Here is an 18,947-nt window from a genome sequence, read left to right as displayed (position 1 = left end):
AGAATGACAGAGAAGTAAAAGGAGGAAAGAACAGTCAACCGAGTGCAAGCATTTCACGTGTTATCTCGTGCAACTGTCTCTCCTGGGGAAGTAGGCGCTGACTTCCAGAGTAGGGGACTGAAGCTTTGAGAGTACGGTACACGCAAGCTGCCCAGATCCTCCTGGTAAAGGAGACATTCAGACAGTTTTGCGCACACGCCCTTTCCTCCCTGCTCCATGGAACAGGAACACACAGCAGCAGATTTCATGGGTTAGACAGGGAAATAAAGAATGTACCAACATTGTGTCTGATCAGAAGTTCTGTACTCAGGGCGCCTGGGTGGCTCAGTCGGTCGAGCGTCCGACTTCGGCTCAGGTTATGATCTCACAGTTGGTGGGTTCGAGCCCCGCGTCGGGCTCTGGGCTGACAGCTCGGAGCCTGGAGCCTCCTTCAGATTCTGTGTCTCCCTCTCTCTCTGTTCCTCCCCCTGCGCACTCTCTGTCCCTCTCTCTCAAAAATAAATAAAAGATCCAAAAAAGTCTTTTAAAGATTGTGGTGAAGTCCACAGGAGGCTTTTCGATGCAGCTGTCAAGTCCTTTGGCAAGTGAGAGCAGGAGTCAGCTCTGCAGGGGGCAGATATGGAGGCTGGAGGCCTCACGCATGAGCACAGAGGGGCATGCGGTGTAAGTGAAGGTTCGAGTGGCAGGTGGCCACATTGTCCTACATAGTCCAGAAGAGCTGTTCCCATCCTCATAGCTTCCCGGTGAGCAACACACCCCGTGAAGCTCTCTGTACCCTAACAATTCCACACTTTTTCGGGCTAGCTGGAGTGAATTTCTCTCCTGACAGCCACAGGATCTCAGGCTACCGCAGAAACAAACACACACGTTATCTGAATGATTTTTCTCAAGTCCTTCCTGGCTTTCCCAATGATGACCAGTGTCCCCAAATTCACATCCACTTGGCAGTCTGTCAGGAACCTCAAACCTAAGATGCACAAAAGCAAACCTGTCCTCTTCCCTTTCACATTTCCCCAAGTATTCCCGACCTCAGCAGTGCCCCCCCACCCAGTGGTTCAAATCAGAAACCTGGGGGGGTGGGGTATCCATGACCTTTCTCTCTCTGGTGCAAACTCTCTCCAATACTGCTCAAACCCACCCATTTGTACACACACACATACACACACACACACACACACACACACACACCAACTTTCCAACTTTAAAACCCTTCCCATGGTTTTTCATAGCCTATTAGCATAAAATCAAAACTCATGCGCCCACCCTGCAATGCCCTGTGTCTGCCCGTCCTGTCTCTTCAGCATCCTGGCCACGCTTTGCCCAAGCTGAACCTTCTTCATTATCTCACAAATGCCGTGCTTCTCTGCCCGAGGGACTTTTGTGTGCCCTGTTCCCCTCCACAAGGAACTCTTCCCGTCCCCATCTGACTCCTGCTTTCCTCTCGTGTTTTAGCTTAGATTCCATGGCCTCCACAAAGCCTCATCTGATTCACTAAGCTTAAGGTTAAGCATCCCTAATATGTGGTCCTGTGACCTTCTGTATCTGACTACCCGTAGCACGTACTGACCTTCAAGGTCATTGCTTGTTTGTATTATCTGCCTCCCCTGCTTGACTGTGAACTGCAGGCAGGCCTATCCCCAGTGTGGAGACCACAGGACCTGCGGAGGAAACAGTGGAGGAATGAATGTATTAATGCATCAAAGCAGCACTCGTGCTCAGGACAACACGTAGACCTTTTAGCGAACTGACTCTTCTACTCGTTTTGTCATCGCCCGTACTCTTAGGATCTGGTGCGAGTCCCTGAACTGGAAGTCGGGAAACGGGGCCAGGGGACAACATTCGTAAGAATATTTACTGTTACTATTATTAGCCCACCTGAAATCTCCCCTCACGTTCTACACTAGGCCAGTCGCTTAAACTGTAATGAATCTGACCACACTTGGACTCTCTGTGCCCTCATGGTGAGTCCCGACCCAGGACTCTCTTGGCCCTTCATGCAAATCAATCTCAGAGGCCTTTCCAGAAGCTCCCCCTAACATCAAATTGTGGGGTGGACATAAGCCAAAAAATCGCCAGTACGCACCACGCGGGAGCGTATCATTCAGGTGGCGAAGCCGAGTTCTTGTATGGTGAGGCTGAGGTTAAGATACTGACCAGGTTGTTCCCTCTCTCCCATGGGCTGCCTGTGGGGCCAAGCAGTCCACTGCGGGACCCATCACAGGGGAGAACTTGGAGCTCTGGGGGCAGGTTGGGTAGCGACTAGAACACGACAGCATGAGCGCTCAGGAACTGCATGTGCTCCTGCATGTGTTTCCAAGGCCTTGGAAAGAAAATAGTTCCAAGAGGGACACACCGAATGCAGATGCTTTGGACCCGGAATGTCAGAAGGTGGAGGCAGAAGACGGGAGGACGCGTATTCAGGCGAGGTTGGAACCAGCACGGCTCCAAGAATGGAGTCATCCGTTTGCGAGTTGGGAGAGGGTTTCTGATTTAGAAGGAAGATGGTAATTTGGTTTTCAGACAGGTGGGGTTTGTGGTGGCACATGGGGTCCAAGTGGAAGCGGAAGCCGTAAGAAGTCAGCTGCAGAAAGCGATGACAATCAGGAGGGGACCCATGTAGAGCCTACGGTTGCAGGCGGGGGAGATTCTACAACGTGAGCCAAATACAGGGCCAACACGAGCTCCCCCGTTCAGTCTAGAACACCAGGAGACACCGTGGAGAAGAACTTCAAAGAGACAGAGAAAGCCAAGTTCAGAGGCCGTCCAGCGCATAGCGTGAGGTTACGAGGAAGGAGACAGTAAGGAGGTGGTTTGCAATATTCAATACTGCTCATATTATCTGAGCCCTTGCTGTGGGCTAGGCGTGTTTCAAGGAATTCTTCTTCAACGATCCCATGTAATTCCTGCAGCAACTCTGTGACAACTTGCAACTCTGTGGGTGCTATTATTATCCTTGTTTTACAAATGAGCTAACTGAGGCTCCTAGAAATGGTACAACTTATCAAGGCCATATGGCCAGTAAAACGCAGAGCTAAGATTCAAACCCATGGTCTTGGGGCCTACAGCTGGATCTTGGGAGATGAAGAGAAAGACGGAATAGGGGATATATTGGTTTTCTGTGGCTCTAGGCAGCTTGACAAGACAAAAACAAAGTATTCTGGATGAGAGCTGAAGTAGACAAAGGTAGAAGTCTAAATACTCTGATTCAGTGAGGTCCGGACAGGGTGACAGATTGGTGAGCGAAGAGGCCGGGGGCCTTGAGACTCAAGTCCCTGCTTCTCACCGGCTGCTTCTGCCTGGACAAGAGCCAGGGAGGCTCCTCCAGAGCCTTCTCCCCTGCCTGACCGGAAATGCGGCCTCAGGGGGTGCCATTCTGGGTACCTTCCAATCGTCCAGGAGCCAATGAAAGCCGGCAGTGCAGAGATGGAGAATAGCTCATCCGCTTACTTCCCAGAGCCCGGGTGGCCAAAGTCCCCGCAAGCCCAGAAGGAGGGAGAGGCCCCCAGGGGAGTGGGATGTAGGGCAGACCAAGCAAATCCCAGACAACACTGGGGGGCTTGCCTGAGGCAAACACCAGCCTGGGGAAAGTGCAGGAACCAAAGGACCACATCTGTCAAGTCTTGCCCTTGATGCTGGGACGGACCAGAGGGACCTAAGAAGAGACGCCCCGGGCCTCCTTAAACTTGAAGCAGATCCAGGGCCCTGGTATCAGGCCCGTGTGAGAAAGGAAGGCCACTCCAGGTGAGAGGGGACTGCTTCCAGTGGGCACAAACCTCTCCTGAGGGGAAATGTGGGTCTTGGCTAGACATGTCATAGGATCTCTCACCTCAGAACTGGGTAACGCGAGGCTGTCCCCACCAGTTGACCAACTCCACAAGACACACACCGCTGCACCTTCCCCTCCCCCACCCCAGCCACCATTTTTCGCTCCGCAAGAGCTGTGTCTTCTCCGTCCAGTCGATATGGCTGGCTTTTACGTCAAGGCAAAGACTTGCAGATAAAGGGGACAGCATCTGACCTCCCAGCTCTCCCAACTCTGAATCAGGGCCCATGCCAGTTGTGGGCGGGCTTTAGGTTAGGACAGCGCCCCCTGGAGTTGTGCAAATTGCCAACTCTGGCAAGCATGGAAAAATCCACAGTGAAAGAACCCTGCGCCTCCTCTCCACCCTATTTCTCTCCAACCCTGTGACACGGGCCTTCTTTCTGTCTCCATGGCTGAAGCAACCCATCCCAGTCTCAGGCCTCCATGAGACTCTCTGCCTGCGCTATTTCTCCCAAGAGGTACCATGGCTACCTACCTTTTGAGAAAGCACCTGTGCTTACCCAAAAGTTATTTTTAAAGTTATTTATTAGCTCTACCCCCCCCCCCCAAACACACATACATTAGAATATAAGCTCCATGAGAGTGTGACCTCTGGGTGTCTTGCTTTCTCCTGTGTCCTCTGCACCTAGGAAAGGACCAGGCTTCTCCTGAAGCTTCTCAGTAAGCGTGTGAAATGGAATCCAACTCGAATTGAAGTTTCAAACCACAAAAGGTGACCAAATGTTTAAAATAATTTATCTGCAAGCAAGTAAAATTTAGTTACAAATAATCAGTTTTGCACAGCCCTCAAAATGACTCTCTATTTTCTCCCTAATGGTTTGCCTCTTTCCTTTCATCCTGCCAGATACTACACCGGGAATGTTAGGAATACATGTAAACCCCCAATGGTTTAAGGGAACCTAGGACTTTAAAAAGACGGTTGTCACTGAAGACTGGATAAAACACGCTGTAAAAGGAAAATCTCCAAAGGAGATAAAGGGCATCAGGAGTAGGGCGTCTCCTTTTTATGAACAGTTCCTAGGTGGTGCCTGACCAGCTGCTACACCCCAGTAAAATAGGCCAGCAGGGAAACCTGCCTGTGGCCCGGCTTAACCCTTCCCTGGCCCTCACCTCGGTAAGATGCTGGGAAAGATCAGAAGAATTCAAGCACTACTTGCTGCCTGGAAGAAAACAGCAAAAGGGGGGAAAAAAGACTGATTCCAATGTCACTCCCCACCCCCAAGCTTTCTTCTCCCAAAGAGCCTTCTGTTCACAGAAATTAAAGGACTCTGATAGCAGATCACAAATTCAGGACAGAAAAGCTTCACCATGCAGCCAGAGATTGCATTGTCGGTAACCAGACGTTGGACACTTTTTTTGCTTATGAACTTTGGGAGACCGTTCGAATAAAAGACTATTTGTTCCTGGACAAACACTCAACCAGCAAAGAAGCCTTTAAGAGGAGGGGGGATTTTTGTTTTGCATTTTCTCTTTGCAAAAAGAGAGAGAGAGAGAGAGAGAGAGAGAGAGAGACTTACTCTACTTGTTTTTCAGATAAAAGAAGCTAATTTGTTTACTATTACTGGGGACTCATGTCTATGAGTTCCTATGCCATTGTGGTAAAAAGAAAGGCTATTTTTAAAAAATCAAAAGCCACACAAGCCTTCATATGTAGTGTTCTTCTTCCCCTTCCTGCCTCCCCACTTTCATTTTACAGATGGCCATGAATATATAAGCCAAGTCAAAGCTCACGAGGTAACTCTCTTTTCTCTCTCTCCCCGACTCCTTGCAGAAACGGCCATACCTGAACTTGAAAAGCAATCTCTCGCCAAAGTTCAGTGAAATTCTAGCCTCAAAAGTTAACTCCCAGATTTACTCCTTTTTGGAAAATCCAACTCTTGGCATATGCAAACACATAACCTAGGCTTCAATCCCCACCCCCCCTTGCAGTGTTCACTTTCCTGGTCTACATGGAACGTTTCTGAAATCAAGCCAGCAAGATGTTGAATGATGTCCTTTTAAAAGAGGGTGTGCCATAACTGGGTCACTAACTGGGTGACTAATCACAGTTGCCTTGTAACCACAGAGACTGTGGCTTCAACCTGACTTGATCATTTGTAAACCACAAAATGACCCAGCCATCTGCAGAGGCTCTGGAGCCTGCAGACCGTCCCAGGCCTGTTCCCTCCTCAGCCCAAGCGAAATGGGAGCTGCCCTGGGCGTGGGGCCTCTGGGCCTTTGCAGCAATCAGAAGCGATCTGACCAGGTCCAACCTTTGCTTTATTCGCGTCTTCACCGGCTCCAGCCTTGCGAGTAGTTGCAACAGTTGCTCTCTGCTCTGAATTCCATTTAGCCATTGGGAGTCCAAAAAGGAAAAAGAAGGGACCTACAATAAATTTGTTTTCAAGACAACAAACAAACAAACAAAGGAAAAGGAAAAGGTAACAAGAAAGAAAACTTCCTCCAACTTAGTTTGGGGTCCTTGGTTGTGTCTATCACATACTCACGTATTGCATGAAAACTTGATAAATCTGTCCCCAATCAGTACAGCAATTTAAGGAATTTGGGGACAGGAGCATGTTTGCCAAGGGTCCCTCAATGTGTCCTAGGTTAAGGAGTCCCTGGGGTTGGAGGGTAAGCCCCTGAGAGGGACGAGTGGCATCAGGCCAGCAAAGGAGGAGCATGAACCCCTTCCCTTCCTGTCACCCAAGTCATAATTTTTGCGGGCCTACAGTGCAAAAAAATAAATGAATATATATATATATATATATATATATATATACATACACATATATATATATACATACGCATATATATATATATATTCACTTAGGAGGAAGAAGTGCCTTTATAAATGAGGGAAATGATCGATCTCAGTGGCAGGGGAAGATCTGCTCTCACTACCTCTCACCACAAAGCCCCCACCTCAACTGTCTGGCTAAGAGGGTTATTTTTTTTTTTTTCTGCTTAGGGTAAAATCGGTGGAAGGTACACAGTGGACTAAGCATGGTCTCAGCCCCGCCCCCTTACCTGTGTTCCTTTCACCACCAACCCCCCCCCCCCACCCCCCCAGCAATCCCTCCAGTAGAAACCCACCTTTTTTCTCTCTCTCTCTCTTATCACATTAATTCAATCCAGCAACTGCTACTGTCTTGGGTAGGGGAAAAGGAGTTTTCTCCAAAAGGACGGGCGGGAGCAACAAATGGGAGGGGAACGGGCAACGCTTGTGAAATCCCAAACCGGACTGGTAAGAACAACATCATAAATTATGGATCCCTCGAGCCGCCTCTGGCCTGTCACGGCGTGATCTGTCTCCATGGACTTGCCTGGCGCGGGCGACACTGTCGTCCGCGAGCTCGGGGCGCCGGGGCCTGGGCTGCCCTCTCCCGGCCTGGCCCCGGCGCCCTCCCACCCCCACTCCCCCCCACCCTCCCCGCCCCGGGGCGGTCTGGTCTGGGCCCTCCCCGGGGACTGTTCGGAGCTCAGCGCTGCGGGACGCGCCAGCTGCGGGGACGGGCCCCCGGCCGGCCGAGCACAGGCTCGCCATTGTTCCCGGGAACCCCGCGGGAGCACCCAGCGCCCGGCTCCGCGGTCACAGCAGGGCCGCGGCAGGGGACACCGGGGGCGCGCGTGGACGCTGCGCGGTGCGCCTTCGCGGGCGGCGTGGCGGGGCCCCCAGAACAGCGAGCGACATCTGCGCGAGAGCGCGGGGGAGGGAGGGGAGTCGTCACACTCAGGACGCCCATCTGGACCTGCTTTCCTCCCGTGCCAGATGCGAGGAGGGAGAAGTCAAGGTTAAATGCTGCGGCGGGGGCTGCGGCGGGCGCGCAGAGCCTGGGCCCCCGCGCCGCGCCCTGCGCCCAGCTCGGCCCGCAGGCCCCTGCAGCCCCACCTTGCCCTTTGTCTTTCCTCCGGAGCAGATGTGCTGTGACCCCCTGGTATTATTCGCGCCGCCGAGATTAAAGGAGCCTCCGCCCAGTTTAGAAACTGCAACTCTTGCCCCCCCACCGCCCCCCCAGCAACCCCACCTATTGTTTTTGTTTTGCTTTTTGGTAGCGAGTCAACCACTCATCAGAAGGTGGGCAAACCCCTCGGCTCGCATTTAAATATGTTTCTGTGCCAAATCGGCCTGCTGTTCTGCCCTTTTAGCTACTGTCACCGGCACCAGAGAAACAATGAATTACCAAGAATAAGTCACCGAACACCGACTCAGCCTGCAGATGTTGTCTGCTGAAGGCTGCCTATTGACGAATGTGGAAGGCTGTGTGTGTGTGTGTGTGTGTGTGTGCGCGCGCGCGCGCGCGTGTGTGTAAAGCCAAAGCCAACAGCCTCACGTTTGTTCTTTGGTGATTCGTCTTCGGTATGAAGCCCCCCCCCCGCCCCTTTTAATGATGAAAGGTCAATTATGAGACCCAAAAAGAAGCCACCTTCTCTGGCAGGCCCGCACTCCCAGAAATGAATGGGAGAGCTGGGGTTTCTCATGCGGCAGAGACAAGGGAACTCCAAATCAAGCTGAATTGTGTGTGAGTCAGGCCCTGGAGAAACTGTGGGCAGAGGAAATGTGAGTGGTGGTTTCCTGGATTTCTTGTGCAGGAAGAAACCACCAGTGGGAGGGAGGGCAGGGAGGTGGAGGAGGGGACCGAGGCCTGGGAGGGAGGGAGAAGGGCCTCCTTCAGGCCGAGGGGGAAGGGCGGGGTGGGTCTGCAGGAGGCTGGGGCTGCCTTTGTGTTGTTTGTGTGGGCAGGGGCTGGGCCTGGCGAAGGCCGGAAGTGCGCCCCGAGCGGTCAGCTGCCCACCCCCCAACACCAGGTAACAGCTGGCACCTGTGCTCGAAAACGCAGCTAGCAGCATCATTATTTAGCATTAGAGCATTCCAGAAATAATTACTGCCAGTTAGAAACCTCAGAGGACAGAGGGAATTGGAACCTCAGACCCCCTGCTTATCACACTCCCAGCGTTTTGAGGACGGCCTCGCACAGAGTCTGGGTCTGGGACGACAGCCGGTAGCCAGAGCCAATGGGCTCTTTTCCAGGACTCATCCTGGCTCAGGGGTTAAATTAGGGTCACAGGTAAAATGTCAAAGGTCATCACACTGACGTTTTCTGACATCCAAAGCAGTTTTGCCTGGAATCCAGAACTTTCCTTTTCACCTGGAATTAAATGGGTCAAATAAAGGAGAGCAGGTACCTTGGTCTTCAGATAATAATGCTAATATTAGCTCAACCGTTAACAATTGTTGAGCTTTTTTATGTGTCAGACACGATGGAAATACTTTGACGACTTCTCTCCCTCAATCTTCGGGGCCTTAAAAGGAGGTCATCACAACCTCCTATCACAACCATTTGACAGATGAGTACACTGAGGCTCAGAGAGGTCCGGGACAGGGAGCAAAGTTACTCAGCAGTTTGTGGCTTTCCCCTACTGCCTACAGGTGCTGAAAAACTGACGGAGAGTAAGGGAAATGGACTGCATGCACTCTGGTTACCTGCGGCCCAAAGAGGGATCCTTTCCCAAAGCCTGAGATTTGATATATAAATCCCAGTTTTCCAAACACACATTCTCTCTGCCTATATCATCGTTGGGGTCAGCAGTAAATCTCACAGAAGTAAATGCTACGGTTTCTGGAAAAGAAGATTTTTTTTTCGAGTGCCTTCTTTTACAGATTGGTAATTTAATGAGAAAGGTTTCATAAACTTGCTTATTAACAAGCTTACACTCAACACCTGTAACTATCTGGACAACAATAAGGCAAACAGTTAACGAATCAAAACTGGCTTTACAACTGAGTCCCAGCTAGGCCAATAAACTCACTTCCCAGCTGCTGACCTAATTTTTTTTTTTTTTTTTTACATTGTTGTGACTGAAATCAACATGGGCATTTAATTTCAGATATTAATGTTGAATTTAAACCATCAGATGGTGATGCCAAACTAAAGTATTATTGTTATTAATACTGATAATAATTATTAATAACAATCACTAACATGAACTAGGCTATTATGCGTTGAATATCACACCAAGTGCTAAACATTCATCAGCTCGGGGCGCCTGGGTGGCTCAGTCGGTTGGGCGGCCGACTTTGGCTCGGGTCATGATCTCGCGGTCCGTGAGTTCGAGCCCCGCGTCGGGCTCTGTGCTGACAGTTCAGAGCCTGGAGCCTGTTTCAGATTCTGTGTCTCCCTCTCTCTGACCCTCCCCTGTTCATGCTCTGTCTCTCTCTGTCTCAAAAATAAATAAACGTTAAAAAAAATTTTTTTTATAAAAAAAACAAAAAACAAAAACCATTCATCAGCTCATTTAATCCTTACAAAGAAAGCCCGGCTTCCACCCGTTCTTCCCAGTCTCCTCTCCACACACACAGTATCCAGACAGCTCTTTTTAAAATGTAAACAAGGTTAAGAAAAAAAAAACTTTTTTTAATGTAAAAAAGAAAAGGGGCACCTGGCTGCCTGAGTCAGTAGAGCGTGCGACTCTTGATTTCAGGGTTGTGAGTTCAAGCCCCACATTGGGCGTGGTGCCTACTTTAAAACAAAACAAAAAAAAATTTATTTAAATGTAAACAAGGTCAAGTCCTGCCCTTGGTTAAAGTCTTCCCAAAGTGCACAAGAAAACTCCAGCTGCTTCCCTTGGCCCATAAACCATCACCCGAAACTGCCTATTGCCTATTTACTCCAGCAGCCCACATCACTGTCCTCCAGCCATGAGTCAGGCCCTTCTAGTAAAGATCAAAGACATTCCCACCTCAGGGCCTTTGCACATATTTCTCCCTCTGCCTGGAATATCCAGCCTTTGCCTGGCTAATTTTTTTTCATTCTTCAATTTAAATGTCTCCACATCATGGAGACCTTCCTTCAAACCAATCAAATCACCCTAGCACTCTATTTTCCTGCATAGCACTTAAAATCATGTGAAATTAGTTATTTTTCTGTCTGCTTGCTTATTCCTTTTCCTCCCTGAGCCATAAGAACCAGCAGGACAGGGACACAGATTCAGCATTGCTCTCTAATGTGTCACTGAGGCCTAGGACTCCTGGGGCACACAACAGTATTTGTTAAATTGATAAATAGAGGGACGGGACGCCTGGGTGGCTCAGTCGGTTGGGTGACTGGCTCTTGGTTTCAGCTCAGGTCATGATCTCACGGCTCATGAGTTCAAGCCCCAAGTCCAGCTGTGCGTTGATGGTACAGAGCCTGCTTGGAATTGTCTCTTTCCCTTTCTCTCTGCCCTTCCCCTGTTCCCGAGCACAAGATCTCTTTCTCTCAAAATAAATAAATAAACTTTATTTTTTTTTTTAATTTTTTTTAATGTTTATTTTTGAGACAGAGAGAGACAGAGCATGAACGGGGGAGGGGCAGAGAGAGAGGGAGACACAGAATCGGAAGCAGGCTCCAGGCTCTGAGCCATCAGCCCAGAGCCTGATGCGGGGCTCGAACCCACAGACCGTGAGATGGTGACCTGAGCTGAAGTCGGACGCTTAACCGACTGAGCCACCCAGGCGCCCCATAAATAAACTTTAATAAATAAATAAATCCATATGCAAATAAATAGAGAAGCACTCCAGGAGGTAGACAGTGTTATTATCCCCACTTTGTAAGTGAAGAAACTGAGGTTCAGAGGTGTTAAGTAATTTCCCAGAAGTCCTACAGCTGGATCTGGAATGTGGCAATGACTGTTTCAGATTGCTAGCATTGACCGGATCCAAGGACAAACTGATAAACACACATGGTCATGAAGAAATGTTAAAATCACATTGAATGCTATAGAAAATGAACTTACCTTGCGAGAACAATTTAAATTTACAGAAGGGGAATATTTCCAAACACCCCAGAGATTAACACATCATCTTGTGCATTTATGCTAGCCACCCAGGTTAACATTAAAGTGCTCTGTGATTTCAGAATACTAGTTCTGATTTTTTAAAGGTTTCAAATATTTGAGCATTTAAACTGCGTTTCTTCAAATAATACAAATGCCAATGGGTATTCCGTCCAGTCATTTCTCCTCTTACCTAAGGAAACCAGCAGAACGTGGTTTTATTGCACAATAGTAGGAGCCAAACGTAGCCACAAACCCAGTGACCTCTCCTTCTAGTACTTTTAAAATCTTGGAGTAACTCATCAGCAGCCCTCCCCCAAGGGACAGGCAAAATTCAAATAAGTGAAGAAGCCCTGCTTTCAACCTTAAGTTGCTGGAGTCCCTTCAAAATCAAGGATTCACTGTTTCCAGACAGCAAGCAGGCCGCTTTGTCGTAACCAGAAAAACGTCACTGGTCTTATCTTCGCGACGCTTTCACAGCTCTGATAAACCTGATGTCCCACGGGGGAAACGCAACAGTGTTTCCAGTAAAGGCCTGCAGGCCCCAGATGGAGGAGCTTCCCTTCAGAGAACTGAAGGGTTCTGTTTCCTTCCGGTAGGAACCATAGATGCTCTACAGAAAAATACAGGAATTCGATTCACACAGAGCAAAACACGACAACCCCAGGGGGAGGGGGAGCTTTTCCTGAAATATATGAGTTTCCCTGGTTTCACATGACAGTGTATGGTTTCCAGCTCATGTACCACAGGGGGCTGAAAATTGTCATTTCCTGGCCCCTCCAATGGTGGTTTTCCAGTGAGGAGAGCATTCTGACTAACCCAGGCTACTTTTGTTACCCTGAGCCTTCTTCTGGTGAACGAAAGCTTACTTCTACTTGCCAGGGGAGGGGACGAGAAGGTGGGCTGCAGAGAAACGACGTGGAGTTAGTCTTGTAATCAATCATCCCGGCCCATAGTGAGGGTTTTACCAACAAAACCTACCCACACAGACCGGCATCGATACCCATCCTCGCGATATTATTTGAAGTGTAAATGAGACATCATCTACCTTTCTATCAGCTGGGTTTTTTTAATACAAATACGCACGCCAGATTGAGATTTTTAAGATGACTTTGTGACATCCAAACTTGACTGCACAAACATAGGCAAGAGCAATTTAACGCACTTCTTTTTTTTGTTTTAATTTTTTTTTTTTAACATTTATTTATTTTTGAGACAGACAGAGAGAGAGAGCATGAACAGGGGAGGGTCATAGGAAGAGGGAGACATAGAATCTGGAACAGGCTCCAGGCTCTGAGCTGTCAGCACAGAGCCCGACGCGGGGCTCGAACTCATGGACCGCGAGATGGTGACCTGAGCCGAAGTCGGACGCCCAACCGACTGAGCCACCCAGGCGCCCCAATTATACGCACTTCTGATGCTTTTAGTACACAGTTGTATTTTCACTGGTCCACTTCATCTTTCACAAGTTGAAGGGTGTGTGTGTGTTGGGGGTGGACTTTTTGCATCTTGAGACTTCTCTGTAACACTTATTTGCTGTTCTACTTAAATGAGGTTGAGGTTCAACAGAGTAAGAAAAGGGAACCTTTCGGTTTGCTCTGGTTCCATAGATACATCCGTCATTTCTTCTCTTCTGTGCGGCTGTTGTAAAAATTGCCCGTCCATGGAGGCAACATCAGGACCCACTGAGGAAGGCAAACCTTCGCATCCCAGATGAGATCAGCTGTCTGTAGAAATGATCACTCTAAGGACGGTCAGTGAATCCACGGCTTCTAGAAATGTGAGAACCCCACTCCCACAGAGTGATAGACCTACATTCTCAGGAAGGTAATATCAAGTCACCAAATGGGAATTTGGGCTGATTGTAGTGAGCGAACGAAGTGAACCAAGCTCAAGGGAGACTCTTACAGAGCTGAAGTGATCAACCTGGGGACTTTTAAGAAGGGAGTCGATCCAGAAATGTTCACTCTCTTCCTAGTGTTGCTGGGGGGAAGGGGCGGAGAATAGAACCTCCAACAACCATGAGGAACATTGTGAAGTGCCCTGGGATACACCTCCCCAAAACAGAGATGGAAGCTGGAGGCTTTAATGAACAGAAGTCAGCAGCCGCCAGTGTTATAGGATTCTCCACCATTCGGTTGATACATTTTCCATTAAATATGAATTAACGGGACTCATGGTTAACATGTCAGTTTCTTGTAGGTTTTGATTAAGCAAGAGGGTTCTAAGCCAAACATTTCCAGCTGCCCTAACTAATCATTCCTTGCCCTGAGAAGCGCAGGACCAGACTGGGGACTCAGCTTGGCAGTGCCCCTTGGGAAACAAGCCTGTCTGGCCAACTCACCCCCTAGGTAACATCTCCAGCTTCTCTCTAACCAAAACAAAGCATCGTGAGCCCATGAGAGACAATATCTGAGAGACAATATCAACATCCGATTTTTTTTACATGATTTATAACTATTAGTCAAAAAATGGCCCGTCTTCAATAGAGTCTTGAAAATACACACCCAGAGTCAGTGTTTCTAGGGATCTTCCTTCCAGAAATAAATGCTTGAAGAAGGATCTTCCTCAATGGATATAACGATTTCTAGTGCAGCAAGAAGCCCAGAATATTTCCCAAGGAAATTCCAGGCTATTACATGGTGTGGTCGGCTTAGAAAGTAAGGCCTCTTAGGAAGTAGAAGAATGCATCCGTGAATACATGAACACAGCACCACTCAGACAGTGAGAGATGAGGAATCCCACTGTGTTCTGGGGAGAATACTTGTTTTCAGGATTTTTTTTTTTTTTCACTGCGGAGGAAAGCCACAAGTGATGTGGTCGTGCCACGCAGCCTGGAGCCGATTACGCCAGGTTTCCAGAGAACATTCTGGTCTCATCCACATTGTGTTTGCCTCAAAGCCTTCCTCATCAGCATCGAGTTACTCAGGTGATCCTGCAATTTACCTGAAGGCATTAGAGGAGTAATGTAAAAATCTAGAAGAATTGAGCTCATAAAGTGATAAGTAACATAACTCTGTGAGCCTATTAGAGGGGAAAATTGAAAAGGTTGCAGCCAATTATTAATAAGACAGGTGAACAGGTGCTGTCTAGAGAGGTGTCTGGACTGGGAAGCAGACTGCCGATATGAAAATGCTCAGGGCAGAAGTGGCCACCTGGCAGGCTTAGGGATGAGTCCAGCCAGGAGAAGCTGTGTTTTGATAGTCCACAGGGATTTAAAAAAAAAAAAAAATGAGGTGACATAAAATCAAGGGTTTTTTTTTGCATTTAGAAAAATCTGTATGTTTTTCTTTGTCACGCTAGCAAACAAAATTCTTCATTTTTAGTTTGAGTCCTCTAACCTGGGCCAGAAAGAACAGGATTAAGTGCTCGCTCTCATCCAAACCACCAAATGTTTTGCTTTTAGGAAAATGAAACCACCTTACTTCCTGGAAGAGAGCAAGGTCTCAGGTGAGGCAGCCGGGAGCCCCGGGCACAAAATTTAAGGAGGCACTCAATGTCCGGCTTGAGCAGGCAGGTGCATGAGTGGTACCTGAGACCAAGGGCCTCCTTAAATTTTGTGCTTGCCTCTCCCTGGAGTTCTGACCCACAGTAATCACTGGGCAGTTGGGAGGGAGACCGAATGCAGAATGGTAGATAAAATGAAGGCTCTTTTATTAAAATGAAATTAAAAAAAAAAAGTGTCGGCCTTCCCAATTTTATTATATTAGAACTCAAATTACAAGACTCTGAATTGTAATCCTCTTGATGACCTTGAAATAGGCATTTACTCCATCACCTCATCCAAGAACATGCTCTTAGAAGCCTTTAGAAGCTTCTCTCAGTACTGCAATCTGTGGTTTAATAAGGTTGTTTCTTGCTACTATTGAAACCTATCTGCCTGCTCCCTATACCTGTGGAATAGCTGAGCAATCTTTTTTAACCTTTAGTTTAAAAAAAAAAAAAAAAACTTCTTGTGGTCACATCTTAGCCTTCCTCAATGCCTTTCACCTTTTCTTATCAAACCCCTTTTCCTTTAGTCATTGAGATTATAAGTTTCTAGACTTTCCATCTGTCATACACCCAACAGTGATACCACCTAGAGCTTAAAAAAAAGTCCCTATTTCACAAAGGTCTTTCTTTCTTTAAAAAAATTTTTTTTTAATGTTTATTTAAAACAGAGACAGAGAGAGATAGAGCATGAGCAGGGGAGGGGCAGAGAGAGGGGGAGACACAGAATCTGAAGCAGGCTCCAGGCTCTGAGCTGTCAGCACAGAGCCTGACACGGGGCTTGAACTCACAAACCGCGAGATCGTGACCTGAGCTGACGAAGTCAGACGCTTAACCGAATGAGCTACTCAGGCGCCCCAAAGATCTTTCTTTCAGCAAATGTTGGTTTAGGTTTATATAGTATGTACTAGAACTAAACAGAGGCTGGTGCTTTAGGAGAAACACTATATACGTTCTTCGGGCCAACAAGCTCTGATTGTTAAATTCTCTGAACAAAAAAGCCAAAGATTGCACCTTCTCCATTGGCCCCTTAACTTCTAACACAGCACATGACTCTGTTACCTTGACTGATCGTCTCAGGGGAAGGGGTCTGACCTGAAGGAACCAGTCTGTAGGCTGCTTAGTGACTATGAGGTGGCCTGACATGAACACACTGCTTAACATGGACGCTCTGTTCTAGATGCAAATAAACCCAATGAGATACCCTTGAGGGAACTGCAGGTACTGAAAGGAAACAAGAGTGGAGTAAGCAGAGGTGGAAAGGGGCCTAGAGAAGAAAACAAACAGAAGGCACAAAGGCATGGAATTTGGGAGGCAGGAAAAGCCAAGAATTGATAGTCCGGAAGTGGAGGGAAGGAGGAGGAGAGAACCAGTGGGGACAGGAGGGAAAGGGGCCAAGAGGGTCTGAGACGCTGACTGGATTGTGTTTGTCTGTGAGCATCCAGGGGACTTGCTTCAGGCAGCAGCAGTGGCCGCGATTTCCTTGGAGCATCTCTGCTCAGGGCACTCAGTGGCTTCGGTCAAGAAGGGAGTGGACTGAACCTAGCTTCACCTCAGCTCCAGCCCAGGACTGGCCAATCAGAGCCCTCCATACACCAGACCACAGAGCCCGCGGCCAGCATGTGACCCACACCAGGTCAACTGAGAGCCCCGAATGCCGGCTTCTAGAACTCTTACTGTCACTCTCTGCAAAGAGAAGTTCTTTCTGCTGCCCTTGTAAAGTTGACATCGCCAGGAGCCACCATATGGAGAGAGTCAGTCCCAAAGTGAAGTCAGGCCCCAGAAAAGCAGAGCCAAAGGGTAGAGGGAGAAAGCCGGAATCATGAAAATGAGGCGCACCTCTAGGCCTCAGTGATACAGTAAAAGGCGTCATAATGGGGCACCTGCGGAGCATGTATCACAGGGCCTGTGCCTCAGAGGACAATGGCATAATTGGGGACAGCTTGGAAAGATCAGTCCTCGTTATTTCTCGTATCTACTATATATACCTAACACAGTACTCGCTGCAAGAAAGAAGCTTGGGATACCACTGCTTCTTAGCAAGTGACGGTTATCATTATTAGGATAGGATACACTCATTATCACCCAGCGGAGTCCCATCTCAGACTCTCAGGGCAAAGTCACACGCTTTCAAAAGTACCCTTGAAAATCCCTTAGAAGACTGTCACATTGGAAAGTCCAGTACCTCCAGATTTTCCTCATTTCTGGACACATCACTGCTTCTTCAACAAAGTACCGACTGGGGTTGTGGGTTTACATGTGGGTACTTGGACAGAATTCATCTCTTGAAATGCCAGAGTGACAGAGATCATACCACAAAGGCACAGGGCAACTGAGACCCGTGGAAAGAATGACAGACATCTGACCCCGTCTCCGCCCTCTAGGGGTGTCGCTCATCGCTCATCGAGTGGTCTAGCACAGGACATTGTCTGAGCTATTTCTTACGTTGTTATTCTGCCTCCTCAACATCTTTTTTTTTTTTTTTTTTTTTTGGCCTGAGTTCTTATTGCCAAACTCACGAAGGCAAACACACATATGACATTTAGGCTGTAGTTTTACTGTCAATTCTGGCTAAGTGATCACTATGAAGTTACACACAACATCGCCCGGCACCCACATAGCAACGGCCAGGTCATTCTATCTGGAAAGTTCTTTGACCTTTGGATTGTGTTTTCCCCAGAAGGTTAGGAAAGATAAAAGAGGTACTTTCAGGGGCGCCTGGGTGGCTCAGTTGGTTGAGCGTCTGACTTCGGCTCAGGTCACGGTCTCATGGTTGGTGAGTTCGAGTCTCGAATTGGGTTCTCTGCTGTCAGCGCAGAACCGGCTTCAGATCCTCCGTCTCCCTCTTTCTCTGCCCCTCCCCCACTCGTGTGTGTGTGTGTGTGTGTGTGCACGTGCGTGCATGCGCTCTCTCTCAAATATAAATAACCAGTTTTTAATTAAATTTTTTTTAACGTTTATTTATTTTTGAGACAGAGAGAGGCAGAGCATGAACGGGGGAGGGTCAGAGAGAGAGGGAGACACAGAACCCGAAGCAGGCTCCAGGCTCCGAGCTGTCAGCACAGAGCCCGACGCGGGGCTCGAACTCACGGACCGCGAGATCATGACCTGAGCCGAAGTCGGCCGCTTAACCGACTGAGCCACCCAGGAGCCCCAAAATAACCATTTTTTAAAAAAGAGGTATTTTCAGAAAGTAAACAATTTTTGGTAATTTTAATACAGTCCTTGGCTGCTTTACAATATAAGAGGTTAGCAAAGCAAAAGTTTGGCTTTCCCAAGAAAACTATAATAGCCAATGAGAAAATCAGCATAAGTGTCATTTCCTTCCTGACCATCACTGGTCTTACAAAGTGAGTGCTCTTGTGGGAGCCCTGCCCAGGGGAAAACGGTGTAGCAAAAATGCCCAACAAGACACACAGGAAGTCGAGGTGTTGTGTCCTCACAGGGCCTACCCTTCACCCTGAAGGAGGAAATTTGATTCAGTTAGCCCCCATTTTACACACTGAACCCAGACAGGAGAGGAACATGATATGGTTTGAGAGGGTGCAGAAGGTCCTAGAAAAATTGACACCACAGGGTAGGGGTGGGGGATCGGGATGCAAGGACAGAGCAAGGAATAAGGAGCAAAAGTCACAGAGAGCACATATTCCATTCAAGTTTCAGGAGGCAGCTGGGACACAGAGGAGGTGGGGGGTGGCGCCGGTGACTGGAGTCGTGGAACATTCTTGGCGGCTCGGAAGTAATCTGCCCAGAGGCACGGGACCCTAGTAACTTGGTTCTGGGTCTCTCTCAACACCTCCTTCCTGCTAAAGACAACAGACTAATACAATGGTTAAGAGTT

General features: G+C 48.3%; 2 long non-coding RNA genes across 2 annotated transcripts; both read right to left on the bottom strand.

The window, feature by feature from the left end:
- Positions 1–478: 478 nt before the first annotated feature.
- LOC122234933 lies at positions 479–4,401 on the bottom strand. The gene is made up of 3 exons (XR_006212930.1): positions 4,383–4,401; positions 1,568–1,658; positions 479–967 (listed from the first exon to the last, which is right to left on the bottom strand). It is a non-coding gene; the product is annotated as an uncharacterized LOC122234933 (long non-coding RNA).
- A 343-nt stretch (positions 4,402–4,744) lies between these two features.
- Positions 4,745–7,109, bottom strand: LOC107179919. The gene is made up of 3 exons (XR_001510646.2): positions 6,899–7,109; positions 6,076–6,188; positions 4,745–4,983 (listed from the first exon to the last, which is right to left on the bottom strand). It is a non-coding gene; the product is annotated as an uncharacterized LOC107179919 (long non-coding RNA).
- Between the last annotated feature and the right edge of the window lie 11,838 nt (positions 7,110–18,947).

This window comes from Panthera tigris, chromosome F2, assembly GCF_018350195.1.
Source record: "Panthera tigris isolate Pti1 chromosome F2, P.tigris_Pti1_mat1.1, whole genome shotgun sequence".
Classification (NCBI taxonomy): domain Eukaryota; kingdom Metazoa; phylum Chordata; class Mammalia; order Carnivora; family Felidae; genus Panthera; species Panthera tigris.
Note: the sequence above shows the minus strand (reverse complement) of the source record. Positions and strands in the feature narration are given on the sequence as shown.